The sequence below is a fragment of the Cynocephalus volans genome, chromosome 12, assembly GCF_027409185.1.
Source record: "Cynocephalus volans isolate mCynVol1 chromosome 12, mCynVol1.pri, whole genome shotgun sequence".
NCBI classification, from domain to species: Eukaryota; Metazoa; Chordata; class Mammalia; order Dermoptera; family Cynocephalidae; genus Cynocephalus; species Cynocephalus volans.
Window position 1 is genome coordinate 21,354,377 of NC_084471.1, and position 18,774 is coordinate 21,373,150.

Genomic DNA, 18,774 nt, shown 5'->3' on the forward strand with positions numbered 1-18,774 from the left:
ATAGCCTATATAATTATATAATGGATTATGTAAGCATCATGGTAACCACAAAACATAGAGTAGATACACAAAAGATATATAGAAAGAAATCAAAGCATGCCACTACAGAAATTCATGAAATCACAAAGGAAGACAGCAAGACAGGAAGAAACAAAGAATCTACAAAACAACAGGAAGACAATAAAATGGCAGTAGTAAGTCTTTACCTATGAATAATTATCTTGATTGTAAATGGATGAAATTCTCAAATCAAAAGATACAGAGTGACTGAGTGGACAAAAACAAGATCTACCTGCCTACAAAAGACTCACTTCAGCTTCAAGACATAAACTAAATGTGAAAGGATGGAAAAAGATATTTCTTTCAAATGAAAACCAAAGGGGAGAAAAGTAGCTATAGTTATGTCAGATAAAACTAAGTAAAAAACTGTAGAAAGAAACAAAATCATTATATAAAAAAGGAGTTAACTCATCAAGAGACTATGCCAACTGTAAACATATATGCACTTAACATTGGAGCACCAAAATATATAAAACAAATAAAGGGAGAAATAAACAGCAATAACAGAGAGAAGTTTATTAGCAGTAGATATCTACATCAAGAAAAGAGAAAGATCTCAAATAAACAATCTAACATGATACATCAAGGATCTAGCAAAAGAAACACAAACAAAGTCCAAGTTAGTAGAAGAAAGAAAAAACAAAGATCGGAACAGAAATAAATGTAATAGAAGCTAGAAAAAGAATAGAAAAAGTCATGAAACTAAGAGTTCATTTTTTGAAAAGATAAACAAAATTGACAAAACTTTAGCTAAGAAAAAAGAGTGAAGATTCAAATAAACCGAGACATAAATGAAAGAGGAGACATTAAAACTGATACCAAATAAATAAAAAGGATCATAAGACAGTACTATAAACAATTATACACCAACAAATTGGATAACCTAGAAGAAACAGATAAATTCCTAGAAATATACAATATACCATTACTGAGTCATGAAGAAATACAAAATCTGAACAGATTAATAACAAGTAAGGAGATTGAATCAGTATTAAAAAGTCTCCCATTAAAGAAAAGCTCAGCACCTGATGACTTTACTGCTGAATTCTACCAAATATTTAAAGATGAACTAGTACCAATTATTTTCAAACTCTTCCAAATAGTTGAAAAGAAGGGAATACTTCCAAACTCTTTTTACCAGGCCAGGATTACACCGATACCAAAGCCATACAAGAGCACTATGAGAAAAAAATTATAGGCCAGTATCCCTGATAAACCTAGATGCAAAAATCCTCAACAAACTATTAGCAAATAGAAGTCAACATCGCATTAAAAGCGTCATTCAGCATGATCAGACTGGATTTATCCCTGGTATACAAGGATGATTTACCATATGTAAATCAATAAATGTGATATACTATATTAACAGAATGAAGGACAAAAACCATATGATCATCTAAACAGATGCAGTAAGGCATTTGACTAAATTTGATATCCTATCATGATAACAACTCAATAAATTATGTATAGAAAAATGTATTGCAATGCAATAAAGGCCATATATAATAAGCCTACAGCTAATATACACAATGGTGAAAAGTTGAGAGTTTTTCCTGTAAGATCAGAAACAATGCCCACTCTTGCCAATTCTATTCAGCATAGTAGTGGGAGTTCTAGCTGGAGCAATTAGGCAAGAGAGAGAAATAAAGACTTCCAAACCAAACAGGAAGAAGTTAAATTGTCTCTATTTTCAGATATATAATCTTATACGTAAAAAACTCTAAAGACTCCACCAAAAAAACTGTTAGAACTAATAAATTCAGGAAAGTTGCAGGATACAAAATCAATATACAAAAATCAGTAGCGTTTTCTATACACTACCAAACAACTATTCAAAAAAGAAATTTAAAAAATTCCGTTTACAAGAGCATCAAACAAATTTAAATAGTTAGGAAAAAATTTAACGAAAGAGGTGAAAGACCTGTACACTGAAAACTATATAACATTGGTGGGGAAAAATTGAATAAGTGGATTCAAAAAATCAAATATGTTCATGGATTGTGAAAACCAGTATTGTAAAAATGCCCATACAATCCAAAGCAATCTAAGATTCAATGCAATCCTTATCAAAATTTCAATGACATTTTTCATAGGAATAGAAAAAAAAAAATCCTAAAATTTGTATGTAACCACAAAGACCCCGAGTAGCTAAAACAATCTTGAGCAAAAAGAACAAAGCTGGAGGTATCACCAATATACTACCTGCTCTCAAAATATACTACAAAGCTTAGTAACTAAGATGTAATGGTACTGGTGTTACAGACATATCAACCAATGGAGCAGAATAGAGAACTCAGAAATAAATACATGCATTTATGGTCAATTGATTTTCAACAAAGTTGCCAAGAACAAACAATAAGAAAAGGATGATCCATTCAATAAATGGTGCTGGGAAAGCTGAATATCCACATGCAGAAGAATGAAACTGGACCATTATCTCACACCATATACAAAAGTAAAGTCAATATGGATTACAGACTTAGACATAAGACCTGAAACTATAAAACTACTAGAATAAAACATTGGGAAAAAGCTTCCTGACATTGATCTTGGCAAAGATTTTTTTGAATGCCCGAAAACACAGGCAAGAACACCAAAAATAGACAAATGGGATTGCATCAAACTAAAAAACTTTTGCTCAGCAAAGAAAACAATCAACAGAGTGAAAAGGCAACCTATGGAGTGAGAGAAAATATTTGCAAACCATGTATCTGACATGGGATTACTACCTAAAATACACTATAAAGAACTTAAACAACTCAATAGCAAGAAAACAAATCTCCTCATTAAAAAATGGACTAAGAATCTAAATAGACACTTCTCAAAAGGACACATTCAAATAGCCAGTAGGCATATAAAAAATGCTCAACATCAATAATCATCAGGAAAATACAAAGTAAAATTACAGGAAGATATCACCACACATCTGCTGGAATAGTTATTATCAAAAAGATGAAAGATAGCAAATATTGGTGAGAATGTGGAGAAAAGGGAAAGCTTGTATGCTATTGGTAGGAATGTAAATTAGAAGAGCTATTATGGAAAACAGTATGGAGATTCCTCAAAAAAATTAAAATAGAACTACCGGATGATCCAACAATTTTACTAGTGGGTATATATCCAAAGGAAATGAAATCATTATGTCGAGATATATCCACATTCCTGTGTTCATTGCAGCATTATTTACAACAGGCAAGATATGGAATCAAACTAAGTGTTCATCAATGGATGAATGGATAAAGAAAATGTCATATATATACACAGTGGAATACTATTATGCCTTAAAAAAGGAAGAAAATCCTGTCATTTGTGACAACATGTGTGAACTTGGAGGACATTATGCTAAGTAAAATAATTCAAATACAGAAAGATAAATACTGCATGAACTCACTTATGTGGAATCTAAGAAAATGAAAATCACAGAAGCAGACAAAAGAATGGTGGTTTCCAGGGGCTGGGGGCTGGGGGGAATGGAGAGATAGGTGTCAGAGGGCACAAAGTTTTTGACAGGAGGAATAAGTTCTGGAGATTCATTGTACAGCATAGTGACTATAGTTAATGTATTGCATACTTGAAAATTTCTTGAAGAGTAGATTTTAATGTTCTCACCACAAAAATAATAAATACGTGAGGTAATAGATATGTTAATTAGCTTGATTTAATCATTTTACAGTGTATATATATATCAAAACACCACATCGTGCACCATAAATATACTCATGTGCAATTTTTATTTGTCAATTTAAAAAAAATTTTTAAAAGATGTGCCTTTCTGAGAGACAAACTTCATAAGTCTCCAAAAAGAGGAAATACTACTGCCGGAAGCATAACGACCTATTATTTATTTTCTCTTTTGCCTAAATGGATAAAAGACAACAACCATTAGCTTGGACTGCAGTCCTTGCTTCTCCTTAGATCATTCTCAGGGGGTATGTGATATCCAGAGAGAGTAAGTGGATCAGTATTCTTCATTGAGTTTATTAAAATTGGTATATGCTTTGGATGCTTATGGTTTACTATTCCTAGGAGTAGAAGTAAACTAAGGAATATCTATTAAGGAAGAAATAAACTTAGTCCTGTATGAGGTCTCATTATTCCTAAGGGTTCTCAAAGAAATGTTAGCTGGATCCTGTCCTTTTCTGAAATCACCTCGCAAATAGAGAGGATGATGTCGCAGGAATGATTTCCACACTTTCTTGTCAGGGATCTAGGGAGAAAGGAGTTTGGATTTAGAAAGGAAGGATTAGGAATATACTTTTCTTTGTGTCTTTGAGGTTTTTCCTCATGTCTCCCTTTTCAAAGTGTGGCTCTGAGGTTTCTTTGAGAAGTCACTCGTGCTATAACCACCATCACCATTGTTCTGACCTCTCAGAGGCCACAAGATAGGCTGAGTTGAGGACTCCATCAGCAAAAGCACAGAGCAACTGGCCCTTTCCTCAAGCCTCCACCCAACCGTATGTTGAGGAAGAACACATTTAAAGCTGTTTCTCAGAGATCCTCTAGCCACCAACAGCACTTAGAAGCAGAGAATCAGCCCGGCACAACTGTGTTGCTTGTGAAGGGTAACTATTGGCTTAGGAAAGCTCTCAAGCTCCTACACAGCCCAAATACACCTCGTGTCTTCCAGCCCTGAACCTGTGGGGCTGGATGAGCTCAATTTCCTTGGCCTAACTAACAAAATTAATCAAATTTCAGGGTGGGGAGGGAAGAATTAAAATCTTTCCCAGAGTTTTTATCCCTAGAATGTCCTCGGGGAAGTCCAGTTTGCAGGAGGCTCCCAGGAAAGTCGTGCTTATGAAAAAACAACAACTAATTTTCCAGTGCAGAGGGCAGCCTAGAACCACAAAATAGAGGTTTTAAGATTGTGAAATGCTTTCTAAGATAAGCACCTGAGTCTGGGGCAAAGGGAGAGATGACCAGATTATCCGTGCCTCCCAGTGGGGAGATTCTCAGCACCCCGGACAGCTCCTAGTTCTACAAGGGTACTGAGGGCAAGGTGCCCAGTGGTAAGCCCTAAAACCTATCTTTTTATGGGAGGAAATCCAGAGTAAGTTAGTGCAAAGAACAGGAAACAAGGCTGATAATTGCCTTTCTCACTGAAGAATTTGAATAAATTTTGGCTGAATAAAGGAAAGAAAATAGACAAGTGTGACATTTAAACGCTGTTCCATGTCTTGTGCTTTATACAGACAAAAACAGGTACCCTGTTTCTTTTTTTTTTAGCAGTGCACTCCCACATGTTGCTATTTGAGATTGGAGGAGAGGTGAAGTTTATGGAGAAGTCCTACCTAAAGACTTTCTGGCTTCCATTGGAGAAAAGAGTTTTGACTAAAGCAGAATTTAAACATTTTAACAGTCCAAATGTGTGTCTGTGTGTGTGTGTCTGTGCGCGCGTGCTTGCGTGTGTGTGTGTAAATGTGAGCAATAAAATAATGAAGTTTGCATCAATCTGAAGCTAAAACTGTATTTTGAAAAAGGCAACTTCGGAAATTTTTTGTTTAAAGGTAAAGACAATAGACCATCATTCCTCCACCCTCATTTCTGACATGCGCTAGCCATTTTGCATTTTCCTTTGCCTCCTGGAGCTGTAGCATTACCAGTGCAGTTGTAAATCAGAACCTCCAAAAAGCCAGCATTCACTCTACTGCTAAGGTCACTTTTTTTTTTCCAGTTGGGAATATCATGTTGTGCAGATTTTATGAAATGGTTAACATAAACAAAATTGATTTTAAAATGGATCATTCTCCAGAGGTTGCTTTACTGAGAAACCAATTAAGTGAAAGCATGGTTTCACTTTGCCCTCCGATTTTGAGGTTGCCTAGGAGAGTGACAGCTGGGAGGCTTTTTGTGTTTGCAGGGGCAGGAAGTGAAGACCAATTTTAAAAATAAAAGTCTCTGGCACTGTGGTCAATCCATTTCTCCCTCTGAGCGCTTTGCTCAAACCCTGCCCGGAGAAGATGCCAATTTAGGAGGTTGAATGGAAATAACAATTCTTGCAAAATAGAGTAAGACAAATCAATCCCTCAAATATGTGATTAAAAAGCACCCTGTTCCTCAAGGAGTATTGCTCCATCCCCACTCATTAAACGATTATAGAAAAAAAGTTGCCAAAATCTGCTATCAGGTGTATAGTTTGACGGGGGCGGGGGTGGGTGGAATCCATTAATATACAATGTTTAGAAACGGATTTTATTGCGTTTTTCGGGTTAAAGTACTCAAGTGTTTATCTGAGCGTTTACTTTGTGCTCAGCGGGGGACAAGGAGCATGGACGTGGCTGAGCGCGCGGGGCGCAGCGCCTCTGTCTCCCCACCGCGCCGAGCTGACTGGGCAGACCTGTGTTTCTGCTTATGCACCACCCCATGCCTCGACCTCCTTTTCCCTTCCTTCCCCAGGACGGCTCCAGCCCGAAAGAGAGCACCTTCCATGCATCAGTCCTGGCCTAGAATCAGCTCAGATGGAACCACAAACACACGGTCCATTTTAAGATGTTCAAAACTCACCGCCCCAAAGATCCAGTTTCTATTTGACGAACTTAAAGTTCCATCCCCTCGACGGACCTGCCAGGGCAGTGGCTTTGAATTCGACCCCAGCCTCAGTCTGCCCTGAACTGCCAGGGCGCGCCTGGCTGCTTGAGGATCAAAGCTGAAAACGACCACTCGGCTGTGCAGCCCTCACTTGGCGCTTTTCCGCCTAGATCCGGAGGTGGGGCAGGGGAGGGACCCGGTGGGGGCGGGTAGTAAATTCCTGGGCGGGAGAAACGAGAGGGTGAGAAGCATCGAAACACTCCAGGTCTTGAAGTCTTCAAAGAGAGGTAGCACTGCAGGGGAACACGGAAAGGAACCTTCAGCTTCGCTCCGGCAATGCCCTGAGCGGAGGAAAGCGCAGAAAAGCGGCTGTCAGACCTGGCCTGCGCTCCGGGTCATTAAAACCAGTCCCCTTTCGGCAGACCCCAGACTCCTCCCTGAGGTTTAGCAGGTCGGTGGGCTGCCCTGGGCCTTTCATTCTTGTGCCGACGCGGGCCAGAACCACGGACAGCTCCCGCCCGGTGGCCCTTGTCCCCTCCCTGCTCTGGGCAGTCTCCAGTTCTGCCCCGTAGGACCAGAGAGTGGCTGCCGGTCGGAGCGACCTGCTCTTGCTCTGCGGCCTCCCCACCCACCCACCTTCGGGCGTCTTCTGGGCTGTTGGAGTCAGGCCTCGAGCGAGGCGTCTCACGAGGGGTGACAGCCAGTGCCGGAGAGCCGAGAAAGGGACCCCCTTGAAGACCAAGGTCTGCTGCTTGCTGGGAGCTCAACTTCCACGCCCGAGAGGCAGCGTCCAAGGAGATGACGACGAGGAGGAGGCGACCGCAGCCCCCGAGACGACAGGGCAGGAGCGGCTTGTCCAAGGCAGCCCGAGTCGTCGAGGTACCGCTTCCCTTGGGGACTGTGTTGGCTTCCGAGTGAGAGAAAAGGGAGAGAGACTTGCCGGAGGCCTCTCTACATGGTGGAGCTGAGATTTCCCAATATAGTGAGTGCAGTCCCCTCCGCCTTCTCCCGACCCAATCTCCTCGCCCTTCCTAACCCGGCTCCTTGGGAGAACGGGCTGGCCAGATGAGGAATTCCCTTGCCCACCATCCTTCTCATTGTTTCCATTTGGCCAACCACTGGGAGGTCTCCACACTTCCCATCTTCTATCTTTCCAGACCTGCCAATCTCCAGGTCCTATGGGAAGAGCTGAGAGGGAGGTCGTGTCTCCAGGGCCCAGCCAGGGTTGGGGTTTAGGGGCTGTCCCCTCCTGTTGGAAGCTGGAGAGAGAGTGTGAGAGCTTTCTGCTTCAGCTTCATCTTTTCTGCTGGCTAAATGTAGAGACAGAGCTCAAAGTGTAGGGACAGAGCTCAGAAAGAAAATGTCTTCCTGTTTCTCCAAGACTGCAGAAGCTTTTCACAGTTGCTGCCTTTGTTCAGAGTTGGACCTTTGTGTGTGTATGTGTGTGAGAGAGAGCAGTGGGTGGGGGGCATGTTTCAATTCATCTGAGCAATGGCTTCCAAGTCTTCAGTCTCTGAATGCCAAAGGACTTAGGGCTGGCCTTGAGTAGTCAAAGTGGGAGGCTGGACCTAGGTGGTGAAAGAAGGGGAGAAAATGGAGAAAAGAGGGTGAAAGATGCCCACTAAGTGTTCTTCTTGATTGGGAATTAGAATTGGAATGCAGAATGCTATTGCCTTTAAGGATTCAGGATTTAAATGATTGCTATTTGTTGTAAGCATCTAAATTAGAATCAGAAGCAGTAGGTATCTGTGGTTGGGAGTCTGGAAATCTGAAAAGTAAATATTCTGGCTTTACCTACTTAGTTCAGGGGGGAAAAATCCCAACCATCTGACATCTTCAGGCAAGTGCTAAACGCTCTAAAAAGACAGCAAAATGGGGATTATAAAAAGATACCCAACATGTTCCTTGTAGCAATTTTTGTATAGCAAATATTTTGAAACAACCCAAACGTTCATCAGTAAGAGATTGTTCAGATAAATTTTATAATCCATATAATATAGAATATTGTGCAGGACCTGAAAATAAAATGAGGTAAATCTGACTTAGGGAAGTCTAGGAAGTATTGTTAAATGAAAAAACAATAAAACAAAGAAAACCCCCAAAACCAGAAAAAATGATCACACTTTTATTTTTTAAGGAAAGCTGTTTATAGTGTGTATATATGTAAGTACATGGTATATATGTGTATTTGTATAATCACAGAGGAAAACAAGACTGGCTCACAGGAGCATAGATGGGGGTTACTACTGGGACTGGCATGGGGGTCAGAAACTGCTCTCTCTCTCTACCTTACAAACTGTTTCAAAGAGAAGAAAAATAATGTGATGGAAGGTCATTTGAACTTGTTTTATGATTGTTGTTTTTATTTTTTTATTTCAGTATTTTATATAATCAACAGACACTCCTGAAATCAGAAGAAAACATGTACGTGAAGATGTCAATTGCTGATGGACATTTGGGCTGGTTCCATCAGATGAGTGGATACGGAAAATGTGGTATATCTACACAATGGAATACTACTCAGCTATAAAAACGAATGAAATACTGCCATTTGCAACAACATGGATGGACCTTGAGAGAATTATATTAAGTGAAACAAGTCAGGCACAGAAAGAGAAATACCACATGTTCTCACTTATTGGTGGGAGCTAAAAATTAATATATAAATTCACACACACACACACACACACACACACACACACACACACACACACACACACAAAACCGGGGGGTGGGGGGGAAGAAGATATAACAACCACAATTACTTGAAGTTGATACGACAAGCAAACAGAAAGGACATTGTTGGGGGGAGGGAGGGAGGGAGAAGGGAGGGAGGTTTTGGGGATGGGGAGCAATAATCAGCCACAATGTATATCGACAAAATAAAATTAAAATAAATAAATAAATAAATAAATAAATAAAAATAAAAAAATAAAAGTTCAATTAAAATTTTTAAAAAAAAGAAGAAGAAGATGTCAATTGCTGATCCATCTCTCCCTTTCAGTCCTTTGAAGCAAAGATTCACCATCTACAGTATAGACCTGATTTCAAAGCCAAGGGTACTTTCTCCTAGGTGGAAATTTATATGAAATGTAACATTCCTAAGTCTAGTGTCAGCCAGTTTTTGGTGCCTTATAACAAGAGCTCAAGAGATGTGTGTGCTCACCCAAAAGAAAGCAGAATATCATTGTACTTCCCTATTCATACCTTCTGAGTCAAAACTCAGAGTAAGGATGAAGTTGGGTCATTTGCCTGGATTGGCTATGCTTAGAAACCTTGTTATATTTTAAAGGCAGATCCTAGAATTGCCAAGTGCCACGGCCTACTCAAAACTTTCTTCTTTCAAGCCTTTCTGACTAAGGAGACAGTAGAACAAAGTGATTAAGAGAGGGGGTTGAAGCGAGACTGAGCCATGGTTTTCCCTTTCACTAATATATGGCTTCCAGCAAGTTGTTTGTCATCTTGTGTTTTGGTTTCCTCATCAGCAAGGTGGGGATATAACAGTTCTTACCTCGTAGGTTTGATGAGAGTATTAAGTGAGATAAACCTGTAAAGAGCTCAGGGAAGTACTGTCAGCAGTTATTACCACTAACCCATCTGGAAAAATGCAAATCAAGGGGCAGTGGAAACCTGTCAGAAGCAACTTGAATCCTTTCTGGATAAAAACATCCAGGGTGGACAAGAGGGATGTAGCTGAAGATGAATAGATTAAGGAGCCTGAAGCTACAGTGTACATACTTAAAACAAAATGATGGATTTTAGAGTCAGGCCCCCTGGATTCCTGACTCTATCAATTACCAGCTATTCCCACATAAGCAATTATGTTACCACTGTACTTTTTTAACTACGAAATGCCAACAATAATAGTACACACTTTATATGGTGGCTGTGATAATTAAATGAATTCTAAACATTCATAAGTGCTAGCTACTCCCTGTCTCTCACCCTCTGAAAGCAAAACTTCTTCAGATACTGTCAATGACTCAACCATATCCCTTTGCCTTTCAGTGTAGGGTGGCTGACTTGCAACAACCAGATCCTGAATTTCTCTTCTTAAAAATTTACTTGGATTCTCAGGCACTTTGCCTGCCCTTATAGTAGACCAAAAGTGCCTGAGAATTAATAAGCACCCATTAGATCCCTACCAATGCCAGTGAGAATTGGTGGAGGCTTTTCCCCCACTGGCTTTCAGAGTTTCACCAGTGGGATTCAGCTCAGTTGCTCATGATTACAGCGGCTTGCTAACACTCCATCTAATTATTGCCTTTTTTTCCTTTTCTCTCTTGCCCACTTTTCTATCTTTAGTTCCCAACTAAGCTACTTGTGCCAAAACCCTTTTCTCGGGGTCTGTTTCTGAGAGAACCGAAACTAAGACAAACGTACTGATGATGATGATGGTGGTGGTGGTGGTGGCGACGTGTTGCTCATATAAGCTTCCGCATTGTTTCCTTCCAAAATTCCCATCCATAAGCCCTGATCCTATGACACGATTAATTTTAACTTCTTTCTTAACTCAGATATCTTCACTTCTCTTTCTTATAGTTCCCTGGTTTCCAAGGAAAATACAGGATCTTGACAACTGCCAGCACCCAGGAGCCAAGTATGAACACAATGTGGACCACTATCACCTTGTAAATTAAATGCCCTTATTTATCTTAATTTCATTTTGTAACTAATTGTTTATACTCCCTAACCTTCCAAAAGAGGATTCCAGGTAGGCTTTTCCTCTGCACTGAAAGTAAATAGCATCATTGCCACTGTCATGCAGGAACCTGACAGGCAGGCCCCTATCTTTCCTCAGAATATGGCTGGAAATTTGAATATGGATTTAGGCCAATGTACATGTGTACCACAAAAACTCTAACCCCAAATATATAGACAGAGGCAAGTTGAACTCTCTTGTTCATGTGTACCTTGGGAAGAGTAATTCCAGGTAGTAGATTGAGTGGTCTGGAATCAGGCTGAATTCACATCCTGGCTCTTCCATTCTTAGCTGTGTAACTTTGGGAAATTTATTTAATCTCCCTAAACTTTGGTTTCCTCATCTGAAAATTGAGAATAATAATAATGTCCTCACAGGCTTTTTTGGTAGGGATTATATGTACTAATGCATATTAAGTACTTAACACAATGGCATATAGTATGTGTCTAAGAAATGTTAGCCCTCATTATTCCTGTTGATAATGACAACAATAGCATTTTATAGAGGAACTACAAGGGACTACATAGTACCCACTCAATTTATTAAACTTGGAAGTTGAAAAGAGACCATAGACATTCTGCAGCCCAGCAATCCCCTAACTGAGGTCAGATGAGGTGACATTCTAAAAGACACACAATTGGTTTCAGCAAGAGAATGTAGTAATTACTTTCTACATGTTATATGTGATTGTTGATATCAGGGTTGTTATTAAAGGTACTACAGGCAAAGGGGACAGCTGGTATTTGGAAGACAATAAAGATATATGTTAGGGACAACCCTATTTATTGCCATCCAGCAAGTGGCCACAGGTAACACCTAACATCAGCTGAAAGTAGGAGACCATTTCTCTTCCATAGGCCAAGAGTATTGCCAGGAACCTATGTATCTTGGAAGGAGAGGTAGGACTTTCTGGGTGTAGTTTGTCAGAGGAAAGGGGAGGTTTAATTATTATGGGCACTGAGATAAAAGTAGACAGAAACAGAGAAGGGAGCACAGCTTCTGCCTAGATACTCTTACTGGATTGATATCTTGATCAGCCAGTTGGTCAGTTCTTAAGATAAAATGAGTATCCACAGTGTGTAGGTCACATCACTGCTGGGGGAACACAAGGGCATTCGCTCTACAAATTTCTATCTTTTCTTCACAAGTCCTCATCTTGGTGGTCCTATCCAGAATGAGCGTCTGAAATATTTTCAGAAGTTTTAATCCAAATAAAGCTGGGCTGCCTTGTGGTCTAGCTTAGAAACAGTATTGTTTTCTAAAGAAACATCATTACCATGGCAAAGAAACACTGTTGAGCAATTTAATTCTTTACTGGAATCTTTGGAAAGGGCATCTAAGAGAAAGTCCACTACTTGCCATATAGTAAAATGCCCTGATACTTCACAAATTTCTCTCCTCTCTTTCCCCTGCACTTTCTATCTCTCTCAAACCTCCAGCTTTTTTTGTTTCTCGCTCTCATACTTACCTTCCTGTTTCCTTCTGACTTCCTGCCTCTAAAGATAACATAGTATTTATGGTTCAGAGCATAGTCTCTAGAACCCGATTGACTGGCTTTGAACCCTGGCACTGTCACGGTTTGTTTGTGGCGTTGGAAAAGTTGCCTAATATTAGTTGACATATTTTGACTTTTACTTCATGTCATGCAGTGTTAAGTAACTTGCCCAAGGTTACTTGACTAGTTAGCAATAGAGCCGTAATCCGAGCTCAAGTAGTTTGACTCCAAAGCCCCACACTCTTGAAGACTATGCTATTCTGCTATGTTATGCCTCAGTTTTCTCATCTTTAATATGGGGATAATAATAATGCCTCCTCATGACAGGCAAGACAAGGCACTGGTGAGTGGTAAGGCTGTAAATGCATTAATTTCCTCCTGAAATCAAATTCTATTAATGATTCCATTTTACCGAGTCAACTGAAGTTCTGAGAGGTTAAGTTACTTTCCTATAGTCACACTAGGAAGTTACTGAACCAGGCTGGACCTCAATTCTAATCTGTACTATTTCTAAACTAGGCATTCAAACTTATACTCAGCCATCTGCTGATGATATGATATTGGGTGTGTTTCTCTACCTCCCTTGGCCTCAGTTTTCTCACCTCTAAATTAAGATGTGATGATACCTGATCTGTTCACCTTACAAAGCTAGGGTAAGAATTCAAATTAAATATGAAAATACAGTTTATAGACCTTCCAGTGGCATGCAAATTTAAATGTGGTATTGTTCAGGTATCACTGAAGCCTTCTAAAAGCTTTTCCCTAAGTGGCACACTGCGGGGGAGTGGACAAACTTGATGGATACACCAAACACACCAAAATCACCTAAGGACACCACAGATGTCCATTCCATCTACTAGGGGATCTACTAAGGGAACCTACTAAGGAGAGGACAGAGAGGTGTCTTCCAAGGTACCTGTGGCCAGAGATACAGGGAAATTGAAGAGTTTCCCTCACTGTACATTTGGGGCAGGGAGGAGAATCTGTTTTATCGGAGCAACAGTGTACTTCAGAGAGGCAATTCATGATGAAGAAGGAAGTTTTAACATTTGAGCTCATGGAAAAACCAGTCACCTACACATCTAATCTTCACTTATCTCCTGTCCTAACAGAATCGTTGTAGTTGTCTTTCCTTGGAAACAGATTGCCCTAGTCATTTGCTCAACAAATATTTGTTAAGCACCTATTATGTGCCTGACACTATTCCAAAAAAATACAGGCAAGATTTCTGCTTTCGTGGAGTCTGCATTCATATATATGGATAGGGAGGCAGGAGGAGAGACATAAATAAATAAAGAAAAAATATAATTCTTTTGTGTGATAAAGACTATGAAGAAAATAAACATCTGATTGCTCATTAAAATAATTTTTGAGAATAGATCATGATACACTTTTAGCAAATACTCTGAAAGTTCTCGAAGAATTGATTGACATTACTGTAATAAGCCTTATATTTTCGTTTGCCTATTTATATCAATAATGTTTCTGAGCACATACAATTATTAAAAACTTTAAAAAACAAACAAATAAAATCAATCCTGGCTCCTGTCTCATTCTAGCAACAAGTAAATTTCATATGGTGGGGTAAAAAATTCCCATCTATTTAATTAATAAATGCATTTTCAAATAAGTTGCACTTTTGTGGCTAACAATTAATTATAAATTGTGTATTAGTAATATTTGTAAATATTATTCAATCTAAAAGAAATATTTTAACCCTTATGATCTATGGTTACAGAAAAATTTAAAAATAGATTTACTTTTAATTCGTATTCATATTTTTCTTGCAAAGATCAATAAAGTGCTTTTAAGAATAAAATATATTGCATTGGGATAAAATTCTGTGTGCAATATGGAATAGAAATAGTATTCCAAGAAAAAAAGGAAGGATGTAAATCTTCTATTAGCAAAGTGCTTATTGCAGTTTTTGACTGCATTATTATGAATATCAAATTACAATGGAATTCAAATTTCAACAGATACTTATAGAAGAATGATCTAACAGTTTTATTTTAAATGTCAATATTTTAATACACCAAGAATTATATTCTTTCCAATATATGACATAAATTTTTTAGATGGTAACCTAGAAATACATGAGGAGTATATAGATTTTCAAACTTCTTTTAGGGAGTGTATGAGATAAAAGTTTGAATATCATGTATATAATCTGTAGGTTGCACCACAATTAGTGCCCCCTAGAAGGAGTCTCTTCTCACACCTGGCCCCAGTTCCACTTCAAGGACAGCTTGAATGGGTGGAGAGCTCTCATTTGCATTATCTGTTTCACAAATTATTAGAAAGGCCCTGATAGGAAGCTCACTGGGAAGGACATATGGCATAGTGGAAACAGCACTAGATGTAATGTGAATCCCGATTCTTCTCCTAAAGAGCTCTCTGGCTCTCTGGGCCTCAGTTTCCCTATTGAAATATGGATGGTAGAATGTAGAAATAGAGAACACAGGACTGGCCAGTTAGCTCAGTTGGTTAGAGCACAATTATAACACCAAGATCTAAGGGTTCAGATCCCCATACTGGCCAGCTACCAGCTGCCAAAAACAAAAACAAAAAAACAGCAACAAAACCACTGACTCTGGGATTGGACTGCCTGAGTTCAAATTCCAGCTTTGCTACTTACCAGCTGGGTGACCTGATGTATGTATCTCAGGCCTTCTGTCTGTCATCTAACAATAACCACATGTAGTGCATTGAATTATGACTCCCAAACTCAGTGAAGCTTGAATTGTGTTCCCAGAGCTTTACGTATTAGAATCTTAGCCTTCATTATGACTGTTAAGAGGGTGGGAAATCCTATTATCTAATTTGAAAGGGGGGCCTTGAAAAGGTGATTGGATTGTAGGATCATACTAGAGTGAATGGAATAAAAATGGTGGTCAGGGGAGTGGTTCTGAGGGCTTTAAAAGAAGAGAGAGTCTGTCTCTCTTGCGCTCTCTGTCTGCTTTCTCTGCTCTCTCTGCTTCCACCATCTTGCAATGTGAGACCCCTGAGTCACTGTTGCCACCACCAGATGGACTTTGGACTTCCCAGCCTCAGAAACTATAAGTGATAAATTTTGTTTTCTTTATAAATCACTCAGTTGCAGGTATTTTGTTATAAGCAACAAAAACAGACTAATACACCGCAATAGGAATAATACCGTTGTTGTGATGATTAACCGAGTTAGCATGTGTAGATAAAGTGCTTTGAATAGAGCTTGGCACATAGCTATTATTGTTACATATTATCTTTACTATTATTATCATCATTAACACGGTTGTAAAGAAATCAAATGGGATAATGTGTGGAAAATGCCTAAAACCCTATGACTGCTACATAAGTGAAAGAAATGCTGATGAAATTATTTTAGTTATGCTACTTTCAGCAGCAAATTACTAAAAAAAAAAAAAGACATAAAACTAAAGCTATCTTAACCTATGGGAAGATTTATTATTTCCCATAAGTCCACAGGTGTGACAACGAGGGCTCCAGCGCCATTATTCTGGTCTCTGCCCTGTGAGTGTGTTGTCTGTGTTCTTGCAGAGCCTTCCCTCTCACCCATAAGGTGGCTGCTTGTGAGAGTAGAGGCTGAATACTTCCCTTTTCCCCTTCATCTCATGGGCCAATGTACGGCAGGTGCTCACCTCTATATCAAAAATATTTCTTAAACATTAGCACACACTGATTGCCTTAACCCTGGGTGTCTGAATTGACTACTAGTAAATCAGATACAGTGACTAGATTAGACTAATCATGATACAGCCCCTGAAACTGGAAAAGTGAATCACACAATGTCTCAGTCAGTGTGCCAGCAGGAAGTAGGTGGCACATTAATACTAGTTAAATGCAAAGAATTTAATAAAGTGACTATAAAGTTGTGGGCAAAGTTTAGGGAACCTAACAAGAGAGGGTGCAGCATGCAGGGGCTGGTAACACCGAGAAGCCCAGACTGCCCTCTGCCTGAGGAGTAGGGAGCTATTTTTAAAAATAAGTGCAGGGAGTTGGATAGGGAGGGCTGCCCAAGAGGATCTTTGTCCATTCATGGAGGGATGCTGTCAACTTGCAACTGCTCAGCAAAGGAGGAAGCCAGCAAAATAAATACCCAACCTCCCTCTGAAAGCCACAGTGCAAGGGAGTTGTTAACATCATCAGTGTACATCCATCACCGGGTCAGGCACCAAGGCCCTAGGTCAGAGTGAGAAGCTAAATGTGCGTTCAGAGGAGCAAATGGAATATTGAGCATGTGTGGGTGCTGAGCACACATGGGCTGAACAGAGGAGGGGAGAGGAATCTAAACAAAATCACATCCTGATAGGAAAGAGGAAGGGGAATGCTGCACAGACATCTAACAGGATTCACTATAAGTATCCTCGTTCAAAATAAAAGTGTTCTGTGACTTTTTCAAATGTAAATTCCCTAAAACTCCCAACAGCTTTAATTTGTAAGTAAAATTTGTCCTCAAGGGAGCGGCACAAGAAGATAACAAAAGGCTGAACTGTCACTACTTGATGAGGGATTCAGGGAAAAGAGGATGCCCTGACCTTTCAGGGAAAAGTGAAGAAATCCATTTCCAGGAGGGATTGCAAAGGGAAGTGGCTGTTCCCTTGATAAGGTCACAGAGGACAAGCCTAATAAGGCCTAAGCCAGTTACATGGTGTAATTTACTGAATGCTGTTGGCTGCCTTGCAATGTTGCAAGGCATTTTTTTTTTTTTTTCTCAATACATGATTTGTAGAAAAAGGAGATTTGGATATCGCCATTTTTCAGAGGAAACTTGACTACAGTTAGTGATAGAGAGAAATGTTCTCCTTGGAAAGTCTCTTATTTCTATGCAAAGTGGTATCCCAAGCCAGAATTTACACAATGTACTATTGCCTAGTGTATGAGTACCAGCTAATTAATTCTGAACTAAATGTCAGGATAAACAAAGCTAACCCCCAAAGAACTCCAAGAAGCTCCATGACTAAGTGGCACCATCCAGGACAAGGAGTGGTTATCAACCCTGGTGCGTATTAGAACTCCTTGGGGAGCTTTAAAAACATTTCTATGCCCAGACTCCACTCCAGAGCAATTAAATAAGAAACTCTTTCAGGGAGGCCCAGGCATGGGTGCTTTTTGAAAAGCTCCCTTACTGATCCTAATACACTGTCAGGGTTGAGAACCTCTGGTTTATAGAATACCTGCATCTCCAACAGATGCAGCATGTCCTGTCAATCAGATCAGTTGCTATGCTGATTCATCAGTTCAATCCAAACAGCCATCCTGGCATGCAGAGCCTATGGCTCTGTTTTGCTGTGTCTTTTAGCTGGGTACTGAGACAGTACGATAGAGGGGTGAAGAAATGAGTGCTCTGAGATGCCTGGGTCAAATGCTAAGTCCACTCATGGGCTATGAGACTTTGGGAAAGTCACTTAATCCTTTTGAGGCTCAATTTCATCATCTGTAAAATTGGGCAAAGGTAGGAACTATAACATAGACAGTTTTGAGTATTAAGTTAGAAAATGTTTATGAAAGTGTCAGTGTAGTGTCTACCACAGAGTGAATCCTCATTAAATGCACACTATTATTATGTGTTTAGATGAAAACCAAATGAAGTCCCAGAAGGATTTCTCCACTCTCCCCAGCTGAGTTTTGCAGAGTCCTGCTGGCATCGGAGTGGTGAGCTGAGAATGTTGAAGTAGCTAAATATTTTGGTCCCTTCCAACTCAGAATCTATGGGTCTATGAGATGCTGTGGAGCCTCTGCATGACAGACAAGGACATTGACAATAAAAACTGCTATTTCTGCCAATAATAGCTACTGCTTCTTGAGTGTGCCAAGCACCATGTTAGACACTTTACATATTCTCTCAACCTCATAAAGAATCCTACGGAAATAGGAAGTATCCCCCACTTTACTGATGATGATCTTTTGGCCCTAAGAGGGTGAGCAACTTTCCCAAGGTCTTCCTGCTAATAATTGACCCAAATTAAGATTTTAACCCAGGTGTCTCTTG